The sequence below is a fragment of the Pseudophryne corroboree genome, unplaced genomic scaffold (genome assembly GCF_028390025.1).
Source record: "Pseudophryne corroboree isolate aPseCor3 unplaced genomic scaffold, aPseCor3.hap2 scaffold_348, whole genome shotgun sequence".
In the NCBI taxonomy this organism is placed as follows: domain Eukaryota; kingdom Metazoa; phylum Chordata; class Amphibia; order Anura; family Myobatrachidae; genus Pseudophryne; species Pseudophryne corroboree.
This window is the reverse complement of record NW_026970010.1, coordinates 87,102-99,544: the sequence shown is the minus strand read 5'-3', so window position 1 is coordinate 99,544 and position 12,443 is coordinate 87,102.

Genomic DNA, 12,443 nt, shown 5'->3' with positions numbered 1-12,443 from the left:
TTGGGATGCGGAAAAGGTCAGCTAATGGAATTGGATTCGACCTTATTTGTTCCAGCTCCCTCCAGCCAGTGTGCAAACAGGTTGTGAAATAATATTTAATGGGGGCTAAGAGGGAAGCTTCCTGGTAAAGTGGAATATTAGGTATGTTGAGACCTCCTAGCGCTCTTGGCAGGGTCATTCTTGAAAGAGCCATTAAGGGTGGTTTTGAGGACCAGATATATTTAGACATAATAGAGGAGCAGGTTTGAATGGCTTTCTTTGGGAAAGGATATGGTATTGTGCGGAAGAGGTACATGAGTTTAGGCAGTAAGGACATTTTAAATGCCGCCATCCGTCCCAGCCAAGAGACCTCGTAGGAAGACCATGCTTTCGTAAGTGCTTCTAATGACTCAATCAAGGGGGTTAAGTTGACAGAGAAGGCGTCTGCAGTGGAGATAGGGATATTGATACCTAGATATTTTATCGTGCTAGTTCGCCAGTTGTATGGAAAGGAGGCTCGGAGTGCTGGGATGGAATGTGATAGGTTGAGGGGAAGGGCGTCTGTTTTAGTTGTATTTAATTTATAGTAAGATGCGAGGCTGTAGGCATCTAGAACAGAATGCAGGACTGGGAGGGTTGTAGTAGGGTTAGAAATAAAGAGGAGGACATCATCTGCGAAGAGGCTCAGTTTGTGTAGGGATGTGCCAAATCGAATCGGAGGTATGTGGGGATTGTCTCTTATTTTAGTTGCCAGGGGTTCGATTGATAGGACAAAGATTAGGGGGGATAAGGGGCAGCCTTGCCTGGTGCCATTCGTGATGGGGAAAGGGTCGGATAAGAAGCCCCCGTTATACACCCGGGCCGTAGGAGAGCTGTATAGTGCTAGGATAGAGGATAGGATACGGTCTTTGAATCCGAATCTAAGGAGGGTTTGGCGCATGTACATCCAATTTAATCTGTCAAAAGCCTTCTCTGCGTCTAACGATAGCAAAAGAAGGCCTTGATCTCCAGCTAGGGAATCTATCAAGTTAAAGACCCGGCGTGTGTTGTCAGACGGTTGTCTCCCAGGGACGAATCCAGTCTGGTCCTGGTGTATCAGGGAGGGGAGGAACTTGTTGATACGTGTGGCAATCATTTTAGCATATAATTTGATATCGCAGTTTAGGAGCGCTATTGGTCGGTAGTTATGTACAAAGGCGGGGTCTTTTCCGGGTTTAGGAATTGTAACAATACGCGCTTCTAAGAGTTCTGGGGGGAGGGAGCCGTGTTCTGAGAATGTGTTATATAGCGTAGTCAGGAGGGGTGAGAGGGCGACACGGAAAGTAGAGTAGAAATCAGAAATAAAGCCGTCTGGGCCGGGAGCTTTATTCTTGGGTGTGGACTTAATTGCTGCTAAAATTTCGTCTTCGGACCATGCGGAATTCAGAGAGGCCAGCTGGTCCTGTGTGAGGGTTGGGAGGGAAAGACCATCTAGAAAGGAAGAAATGGACGGAGGGGTGGGTTGGGGGGTGGAAGGGTCAGTTGCTAGGTTATATAGTTTGGCGTAATAGTTGGCGAATTGGTTCGTAATATCTTTGGGGTTCAGGATTTTTTGCTTGGTGGGAGAATAGATGCATTTAATTTTGTTCCTAGCTTGTTGGACACGGAGTTTGCGTGCTAGCATTTTGCCTGCTTTGTTGCCTAGTAGATAAAATTTGTGGCGCATTCTATTCAGAGCCGCTTGGGTGCGAGCGAGGAGCAACTTTTGTAGCTGGGCTCGGACTTTGGAGATCTCGATTTTAAGTGTTTTGGAGGGGAGGGCCCTATTCTTGGTCTCGAGGTCTAGCAGGTCGGTTTCCAGTGTCTTTTGCTTTTGTTGGGCTTGTTTTTTGAGAGTGGCGCCGGCTTGAATGGCGGCACCTCGGGTAACAGCTTTAAAAGCACACCAATGGGTGATAGGGGAGGTATCTTGGGGGGAATTTGTGGCTAAGTAGGAGTCAATGGAGTCAGAGATTATTTTTTTTGACAGAGGATTATTCAGAAGATAGGGATATAGGCGCCATTGCCGAAAAGGGTTATAGGTACCTTGAAGGTTCCACTTCCTGAGAACTGGGGCGTGGTCCGACCATGTGATTGGCAGGATATCTATATTTTTAGTTCTCTGGAGGGACCATTTATCGCAGAGAATCATGTCAATTCTGGAGTAAGAATTATGGACAAGGGAATGGAATGTGTAATCTCGTCCTGAGGGGTTTTGTGTCCTCCAGACATCGTATAGGTCGAATTCTGCAAGCAAGTTACGGAAGGCAAGGGATGGGCCAGAGGTGGAGGATGGGACAGAGTGGGGGAAGTGACGGGACTTGTCCATTTTAGGGTCTAAGACAAGATTATAGTCACCCAAAACTACCAAAGAGCCCTTTTGTGTATTCCGTATAGTGAGGAATAATTTTCTCAGAAAGGGGACCTGGTTAGAGTTAGGTGCGTATAAGGATACCAGAGTAACCGGCTTGTCATCCAGGAGGCCTGTGAGGATAATGTACCGGCCATTTTTGTCTGAAATTTGAGAATGTAGGGAAAAGGAGACATTTTTGTTGAAAAGGATGGCCACACCATTTCTTTTGGAAGGGCCATTGGCAAAGAAACCCACTGGGAAATGGCTGTTCTTAAAGAGGGGGGGGTTGTTAGAAGAGAAGTGGGTTTCTTGTAGTGCTACTACATCTGCTTTTTGCTGGTGGAAGAAGGAGAGGGCTAGCCTACGCTTATTTGGAGAGTTCAGTCCTTTGACATTAAGAGATATGAGGTTCAGCATTGTTGATCTAGGTTAGGTGTGATAAAGGGAGGTCTCTGATGATCTGTTGAGGCGTATCTGTATCGAGTACTGATAGGCAGTTGGAGGCAGGAGCATGGGCCGAGTCTGGAGCTCGCGAAGAGGGAGGGGATGTGGGGAAGATAGGGATCAGGTTTAAAATGAGTGAGGAGGAGGTAAACAACAAAAAGAAAAGGTCCGGTATATTGGACCTGCATGACTACTGCAGGGGAGGGGGAAAACATTCGGGGGTTTGCAGTAGTACGGAAAAAGGTGGAGGCGGGCTGGGTAGACCTGCACCGCCACTCAATAACAACTTCTAAAGGATTTACCTTAGGGCGCTAACATCTTATGTGGGCAACTGGAATTAGGGAATAGGTGCACCCTAGAACATGAACAGGTAAATAGTAGGTGTCTGTAACCGGGCGTTATGTCGCCCATGGTGATAAATCAACATTTAAACAACATGTGAGGGAGTAGTCCCATAACTTGCAGATCTATAAGACAAACTTATAGTAAGACATATCATATCAATTGTAGGAAAAGACATAAAAAGGATATTTTCAGTTTCCCCATACAAGGGGGAGAAAGATCTGCAGCCTCCGAGGACCGGAGGTGTTGGTGGATGTATTTTGGGAAGATCCAACTCAGCTATCCACATATTCAGGAATTCGCCCAGTCATGGCTGACGGTGGTGGCACGTGTAGAAGTGGGCGGTTTCGCGATGGAAATGTCCCAGTCTAGCAGCAGCTTCACACCTGCATCCAGAGAGGAGATTATGTAGGTCGAGTCTTCATACGAGATTATCAGTTTAACCGGGAATCCCCATCGGTAGCGGATGTCGTGGGATCTTAAAGCGAGGGTGATGGGGGTAAAAGCACGTCTCTTTGCTATGGTAGCGGCTGAGAAGTCTTGGAATATTTGAAGTCCCCCTAGGATGTCAGTGTTGTTGGATTCTCTAGCGGCCCTCATAATGCGCTCCTTAACTGGGAAGAAATGGACTCGTAGGAGGGTGTCTTTAGGGAGGTCGGACGAGACGGATCGGGGTCTAGGAAGTCGGTGGATGCGGTCAATCAGGAGTTCCGAGTCGCCCGCTTTTGGGAGGAGTTTCTTAAATAGGGCAGTGGCGTAAGCTTCCAGATCCGAGTTGGGAACTGAGTCTGGGATGCCTCGGATTTTTATGTTGTTCCGCCTTGATCTGTCCTCCATATCCGCCAATTTGGATTTGAATTGGTCCAGATCTTGCTGTTGACGGTCATGGGATGAAAGTAGATCATTGTGAGAGGTAACCAATTCCTCCATCTTGCGCTCTAAATGATCCGTCCTGTCTCCCAAAGCAACCAGCTCAGTTTTGACCTCGCGGATAGCAGAGGTCAGATCTTTAGAGAGTTCAGATTTGAAGGCGGACAGGATCTGGCATAGAGATCTTACGGTTAGGGGGGCATCCGACTCGCAGTCCACTCCCGATACTGAGAAGGCCGTGGACAGAACGTTGGGGCCCAAGGGGTCCATCGTGGCAGAGGGAGATGATACGCTTTGTAGAGGGGATATTTGAAGGGATTTACGTGGGGGGTTGGAGACTTTCGGAGGTAATGTCTCTTTTTTCTTTGTAGGAGCCATTTCTCATCAGCAGCAGCGCTCCGTAGATCCTAGAGAGACGTGTTTCAGGGGGGAGACCCGGCAGCTGATGGTGATGGAACAGGGGTACTCAGTCACATTTATAGTGGTTTCGTGTTATTCAGACAGGCATGAGTGGCGGCAAACAGGTTTGAGAGCGCTCACATTGTGGAGGTCACTGAGATCATTGAGCTGGAGGATATGATTGCGGGGGCTGATCTGGGCTGGGAGAAGTGCTAATCCGGGCTGTCAATCCGAAGAAGGATGGAGTCTCGGTTCGTCCCGAGGGCGGTGCGGCAGGAGTATTGGGTGATATCTGGCCTCTGATCCCGTGGGGTCTGGGATGGTCCGTGTGAAGGATGGGGGGCTTAGTGATCGTCGCCCGTCCGTACTATATCCCCTCCCCCAGCTTCCTTCGGTCCCTATTTGAAGTAGGTGCAGGCTTCGGGGTCGGGGTTAATAATTTCAGCCCCTCCGAGGCTGAGGTGTGAGGGAGAACTGAGGTGCTGTCTGGGAGTCTTCTCCGACTGGGGTGCTTAGGGGGGGGGGGGCAGTTGGTGAAATGTCCCCTATTCGTGTGTGTCGTCCGCCGACGTACACACCACTGAATTGTTGCCGCTGTGATGTCGCCCGAGGGCTTCTCCGGGCCGTCGGACGCGTAGGTCCCAGTGTGGCTGTGTGGCTGTGGAGGTCAGCGGTGCTCTGAAGGGGGGGGGACGGAGCCAGGCGGGGGAGGTCACGCGGCGGGTCCCCGCACAACGCAACGCACCCCTGATGCACGGGTCTCCGAGGACAGGACCGGCTGGACGGGCAGGAGGCGAGACGGGAGGTAAGTAGGCTCAGTGAGATGGTAGCAGGGAGCGCTTTAATCTCCTTACCTCCGGTCCGCAAGATGGCCGCCGGCAGTACAGGCGCGTCTGGCAGGTACACGGAGAGTCCCTCGTCGGTTGTGAGGCTCAGCAGCGGTCCCGTTGTGTATCTGGCTGTAGCCCAGTTCAGAGGGGTCGCGGTGTAGGTGGGGAGAGCCGTCTTTCCGCGTAGCGTCCGGGCCTTCGAGCGGGTCTGGAGCTCAGAATCGGGTAGGCTCCAAACTCAAGGCCCCGGATCTTAGCTGTGGAGTAGGCCGCGGGAAGGAGAGAGACACAGCGGCCTCCAAATTAGACCCCTTTATGCAGGGTGTATTCCGCAGCCCCAGTATAGTATTTTCGGGGTGATCAGGAGGAATTTCACTGCAAAAATACTGGTTTTGTGCAGGCTAATGGAGGAGCTCAGTAGAAACAGGACCTCTCTATACAGCGTCCAAGCCACGCCCCCCCGGAGTATCATTTTTGAGCAGGAGCTTCAACCGTTTTGTGGCATATGAGAAATTCCCTTAGCCCCGGACCAGTCGATTTTGGTCAAAAATTTAAATTTCAAAAGTGCCGCATTTTCTGCTTTAAAACTTAGGTACTATCCCAAAATGTATCACTAAGGTGACAGAAGTTGATTTCGGAGCATCATTTTTGAGCAGGAGCTTCAACCGTTTTGTGGCATATGAGAAATTCCCTAAGCCCCGGACCTGTCGATTTTGGTCAAAAATGAAAATTTCAAAAGTGCCGCAATTTCTGCTTTAAACTTTAGGTACTATCCCAAAATGTATCACTAAGGTGACAGAAGTTGATTTCGGAGCATCATTTTTTAACAGGAGCTTCAACCGTTTTGTGGCATATGAGACATTCCCTAAACCCCGGAACTGTCGATGTTGGTCAAAAATGAAAATTTCAAAAGTGCCGCAATTTCTGCTTTAAAACTTAGGTACTATCCCAAAATGTATCACTAAGGTGACAGAAGTTGATTTCGGAGCATCATTTTTGAGCAGGAGCTTCAACCGTTTTGTGGCATATGAGAAATTCCCTAAGCCCCGGACCTGTCGATTCTGGTCAAAAATGAAAATTTCAAAAGTGCCCCAATTTCTGCTTTAAACTTTAGGTACTATCCCAAAATGTATCACTAAGGTGACAGAAGTTGATTTCGGAGCATCATTTTTGAACAGGAGCTTCAACCGTTTTGTAGCATATGAGAAATTCCCTAAGCCCCGGTCCTGTCGATTTTGGTCAAAAATGAAAATTTCAAAAGTGCCCCAATTTCTGCTTTAAACTTTAGGTACTATCCCAAAATGTATCAGTAAGGTGACAGAAGTTGATTTCGGAGCATCATTTTTGAGCAGGAGCTTCAACCGTTTTGTGGCATATGAGAAACTCCCTAAGCCCCGGACCTGTCGATTTTGTTCAAAAATTATAATTTCAAAAGTGCCCCAATTTCTGCTTTAAACTTTAGGTACTATCCAAAAATGTATCACTAAGGTGACAGAAGTTGATTTCGGAGTATCATTTTTGAGCAGGAGCTTCAACCGTTTTGTGGCATATGAGAAATTCCCTAAGCCCCGGACCTGTCGATTTTGGTCAAAAATGAAAATTTCAAAAGTGCCCCAATTTCTGCTTTAAACTTTAGGTACTATCCCAAAATGTATCACTAAGGTGACAGAAGTTGATTTCGGAGCATCATTTTTGAGCAGGAGCTTCAACCGTTTTGTGGCATATGAGAAATTCCCTAAGCCCCGGACCTGTCGATTTTGGTCAAAAATGAAAATTTCAAAAGTGCCCCAATTTCTGCTTTAAACTTTAGGTACTATCCCAAAATGTATCAGTAAGGTGACAGAAGTTGATTTCGGAGCATCATTTTTGAGCAGGAGCTTCAACCGTTTTGTGGCATATGAGAAATTCCCTAAACCCCGGACCTGTCGATTTTGGTCAAAAATGAAAATTTCAAAAGTGCCCCAATTTCTGCTTTAAACTTTAGGTACTATCCCAAAATGTATCACTAAGGTGACAGAAGTTGATTTCGGAGCATCATTTTTGAAAAGGAGCTTCAACCGTTTTGTGGCATATGAGAAATTACCTAAACCCCGGACCTGTCGATGTTGGTCAAAAATGAAAATTTCAAAAGTGCCGCAATTTCTGCTTTAAACTTTAGGTACTATCCCAAAATGTATCACTAAGGTGACAGAAGTTGATTTCGGAGCATCATTTTTGAGCAGGAGCTTCAACCGTTTTGTGGCATATGAGAAATTCCCCAAGCCCCGGACCTGTCGATTTTGGTCTAAAATAAAAATTTCAAAAGTGCCCCAATTTCTGCTTTAAAACTTAGGTACTATCCCAAAATGTATCACTAAGGTGACAGAAGTTGATTTCGGAGCATCATTTTTGAACAGGAGCTTCAACCGTTTTGTGGCATATGAGAAATTCCCTAAGCCCCGGACCTGTCGATTTTGGTCTAAAATAAAAATTTCAAAAGTGCCCCAATTTCTGCTTTAAAACTTAGGTACTATCCCAAAATGTATCACTAAGGTGACAGAAGTTGATTTCGGAGCATCATTTTTGAGCAGGAGCTTCAACCGTTTTGTGGCATATGAGAAATTCCCTAAGCCCCGGACCTGTCGATTTTGGTCAAAAATTATAATTTCAAAAGTGCCCCAATTTCTGCTTTAAACTTTAGGTACTATCCAAAAATGTATCACTAAGGTGACAGAAGTTGATTTCGGAGTATCATTTTTGAGCAGGAGCTTCAACCGTTTTGTGGCATATGAGAAATTCCCTTAGCCCCGGACCAGTCAATTTTGGTCAAAAATTTAAATTTCAAAAGTGCCGCATTTTCTGCTTTAAAACTTAGGTACTATCCCAAAATGTATCACTAAGGTGACAGAAGTTGATTTCGGAGCATCATTTTTGAGCAGGAGCTTCAACCGTTTTGTGGCATATGAGAAATTCCCTAAGCCCCGGACCTGTCGATTTTGGTCAAAAATGAAAATTTCAAAAGTGCCGCAATTTCTGCTTTAAACTTTAGGTACTATCCCAAAATGTATCACTAAGGTGACAGAAGTTGATTTCGGAGCATCATTTTTGAAAAGGAGCTTCAACCGTTTTGTGGCATATGAGAAATTCCCTAAACCCCGGACCTGTCGATGTTGGTCAAAAATGAAAATTTCAAAAGTGCCGCAATTTCTGCTTTAAAACTTAGGTACTATCCCAAAATGTATCACTAAGGTGACAGAAGTTGATTTCGGAGCATCATTTTTGAGCAGGAGCTTCAACCGTTTTGTGGCATATGAGAAATTCTCCAAGCCCCGGACCAGTCGATTTTGGTCTAAAATGAAAATTTCAAAAGTGCCCCAATTTCTGCTTTAAACTTTAGGTACTATCCCAAAATGTATCACTAAGGTGACAGAAGTTGATTTCGGAGCATCATTTTTGAACAGGAGCTTCAACCGTTTTGTGGCATATGAGAAATTCCCTAAACCCCGGAACTGTCGATGTTGGTCAAAAATGAAAATTTCAAAAGTGCCGCAATTTCTGCTTTAAAACTTAGGTACTATCCCAAAATGTATCACTAAGGTGACAGAAGTTGATTTCGGAGCATCATTTTTGAGCAGGAGCTTCAACCGTTTTGTGGCATATGAGAAATTCCCTAAGCCCCGGACCTGTCGATTTTGGTCAAAAATGAAAATTTCAAAAGTGCCGCAATTTCTGCTTTAAACTTTAGGTACTATCCCAAAATGTATCACTAAGGTGACAGAAGTTGATTTCGGAGCATCATTTTTGAACAGGAGCTTCAACCGTTTTGTGGCATATGAGACATTCCCTAAACCCCGGAACTGTCGATGTTGGTCAAAAATGAAAATTTCAAAAGTGCCGCAATTTCTGCTTTAAAACTTAGGTACTATCCCAAAATGTATCACTAAGGTGACAGAAGTTGATTTCGGAGCATCATTTTTGAGCAGGAGCTTCAACCGTTTTGTGGCATATGAGAAATTCCCTAAGCCCCGGACCTGTCGATTCTGGTCAAAAATGAAAATTTCAAAAGTGCCCCAATTTCTGCTTTAAACTTTAGGTACTATCCCAAAATGTATCACTAAGGTGACAGAAGTTGATTTCGGAGCATCATTTTTGAACAGGAGCTTCAACCGTTTTGTAGCATATGAGAAATTCCCTAAGCCCCGGTCCTGTCGATTTTGGTCAAAAATGAAAATTTCAAAAGTGCCCCAATTTCTGCTTTAAACTTTAGGTACTATCCCAAAATGTATCACTAAGGTGACAGAAGTTGATTTCGGAGCATCATTTTTGAGCAGGAGCTTCAACCGTTTTGTGGCATATGAGAAATTCCCTAAGCCCCGGACCTGTCGATTTTGGTCAAAAATGAAAATTTCAAAAGTGCCGCAATTTCTGCTTTAAAACTTAGGTACTATCCCAAAATGTATCACTAAGGTGACAGAAGTTGATTTCGGAGCATCATTTTTGAACAGGAGCTTCAACCGTTTTGTGGCATATGAGAAATTCCCTAAGCCCCGGACCTGTCGATTTTGGTCAAAAATGAAAATTTCAAAAGTGCCCCAATTTCTGCTTTAAACTTTAGGTACTATCCCAAAATGTATCAGTAAGGTGACAGAAGTTGATTTCGGAGCATCATTTTTGAGCAGGAGCTTCAACCGTTTTGTGGCATATGAGAAATTCCCTAAGCCCCGGACCAGTCGATTTTGGTCAAAAATTATAATTTCAAAAGTGCCCCAATTTCTGCTTTAAACTTTAGGTACTATCCAAAAATGTATCACAAAGGTGACAGAAGTTGATTTCGGAGCATCATTTTTGAGCAGGAGCTTCAACCGTTTTGTGGCATATGAGAAATTCCCTTAGCCCCGGACCTGTCGATTTTGGTCAAAAATGAAAATTTCAAAAGTGCCGCAATTTCTGCTTTAAACTTTAGGTACTATCCCAAAATGTATCACTAAGGTGACAGAAGTTGATTTCGGAGCATCATTTTTGAACAGGAGCTTCAACCGTTTTGTAGCATATGAGAAATTCCCTAAGCCCCGGTCCTGTCGATTTTGGTCAAAAATGAAAATTTCAAAAGTGCCCCAATTTCTGCTTTAAACTTTAGGTACTATCCCAAAATGTATCACTAAGGTGACAGAAGTTGATTTCGGAGCATCATTTTTGAGCAGGAGCTTCAACCGTTTTGTGGCATATGAGAAATTCCCTAAGCCCCGGACCTGTCGATTTTGGTCAAAAATGAACATTTCAAAAGTGCCCCAATTTCTGCTTTAAAACTTAGGTACTATCCCAAAATGTATCACTAAGGTGACAGAAGTTGATTTCGGAGCATCATTTTTGAGCAGGAGCTTCAACCGTTTTGTGGCATATGAGAAATTCTCCAAGCCCCGGACCAGTCGATTTTGGTCTAAAATGAAAATTTCAAAAGTGCCCCAATTTCTGCTTTAAACTTTAGGTACTATCCCAAAATGTATCACTAAGGTGACAGAAGTTGATTTCGGAGCATCATTTTTGAACAGGAGCTTCAACCGTTTTGTGGCATATGAGAAATTCCCTAAACCCCGGAACTGTCGATGTTGGTCAAAAATGAAAATTTCAAAAGTGCCGCAATTTCTGCTTTAAAACTTAGGTACTATCCCAAAATGTATCACTAAGGTGACAGAAGTTGATTTCGGAGCATCATTTTTGAGCAGGAGCTTCAACCGTTTTGTGGCATATGAGAAATTCCCTAAGCCCCGGACCTGTCGATTTTGGTCAAAAATGAAAATTTCAAAAGTGCCGCAATTTCTGCTTTAAACTTTAGGTACTATCCCAAAATGTATCACTAAGGTGACAGAAGTTGATTTCGGAGCATCATTTTTGAACAGGAGCTTCAACCGTTTTGTGGCATATGAGACATTCCCTAAACCCCGGAACTGTCGATGTTGGTCAAAAATGAAAATTTCAAAAGTGCCGCAATTTCTGCTTTAAAACTTAGGTACTATCCCAAAATGTATCACTAAGGTGACAGAAGTTGATTTCGGAGCATCATTTTTGAGCAGGAGCTTCAACCGTTTTGTGGCATATGAGAAATTCCCTAAGCCCCGGACCTGTCGATTCTGGTCAAAAATGAAAATTTCAAAAGTGCCCCAATTTCTGCTTTAAACTTTAGGTACTATCCCAAAATGTATCACTAAGGTGACAGAAGTTGATTTCGGAGCATCATTTTTGAACAGGAGCTTCAACCGTTTTGTAGCATATGAGAAATTCCCTAAGCCCCGGTCCTGTCGATTTTGGTCAAAAATGAAAATTTCAAAAGTGCCCCAATTTCTGCTTTAAACTTTAGGTACTATCCCAAAATGTATCACTAAGGTGACAGAAGTTGATTTCGGAGCATCATTTTTGAGCAGGAGCTTCAACCGTTTTGTGGCATATGAGAAATTCCCTAAGCCCCGGACCTGTCGATTTTGGTCAAAAATGAAAATTTCAAAAGTGCCGCAATTTCTGCTTTAAAACTTAGGTACTATCCCAAAATGTATCACTAAGGTGACAGAAGTTGATTTCGGAGCATCATTTTTGAACAGGAGCTTCAACCGTTTTGTGGCATATGAGAAATTCCCTAAGCCCCGGACCTGTCGATTTTGGTCAAAAATGAAAATTTCAAAAGTGCCCCAATTTCTGCTTTAAACTTTAGGTACTATCCCAAAATGTATCAGTAAGGTGACAGAAGTTGATTTCGGAGCATCATTTTTGAGCAGGAGCTTCAACCGTTTTGTGGCATATGAGAAATTCCCTAAGCCCCGGACCAGTCGATTTTGGTCAAAAATTATAATTTCAAAAGTGCCCCAATTTCTGCTTTAAACTTTAGGTACTATCCAAAAATGTATCACAAAGGTGACAGAAGTTGATTTCGGAGCATCATTTTTGAGCAGGAGCTTCAACCGTTTTGTGGCATATGAGAAATTCCCTTAGCCCCGGACCTGTCGATTTTGGTCAAAAATGAAAATTTCAAAAGTGCCGCAATTTCTGCTTTAAACTTTAGGTACTATCCCAAAATGTATCACTAAGGTGACAGAAGTTGATTTCGGAGCATCATTTTTGAACAGGAGCTTCAACCGTTTTGTAGCATATGAGAAATTCCCTAAGCCCCGGTCCTGTCGATTTTGGTCAAAAATGAAAATTTCAAAAGTGCCCCAATTTCTGCTTTAAACTTTAGGTAC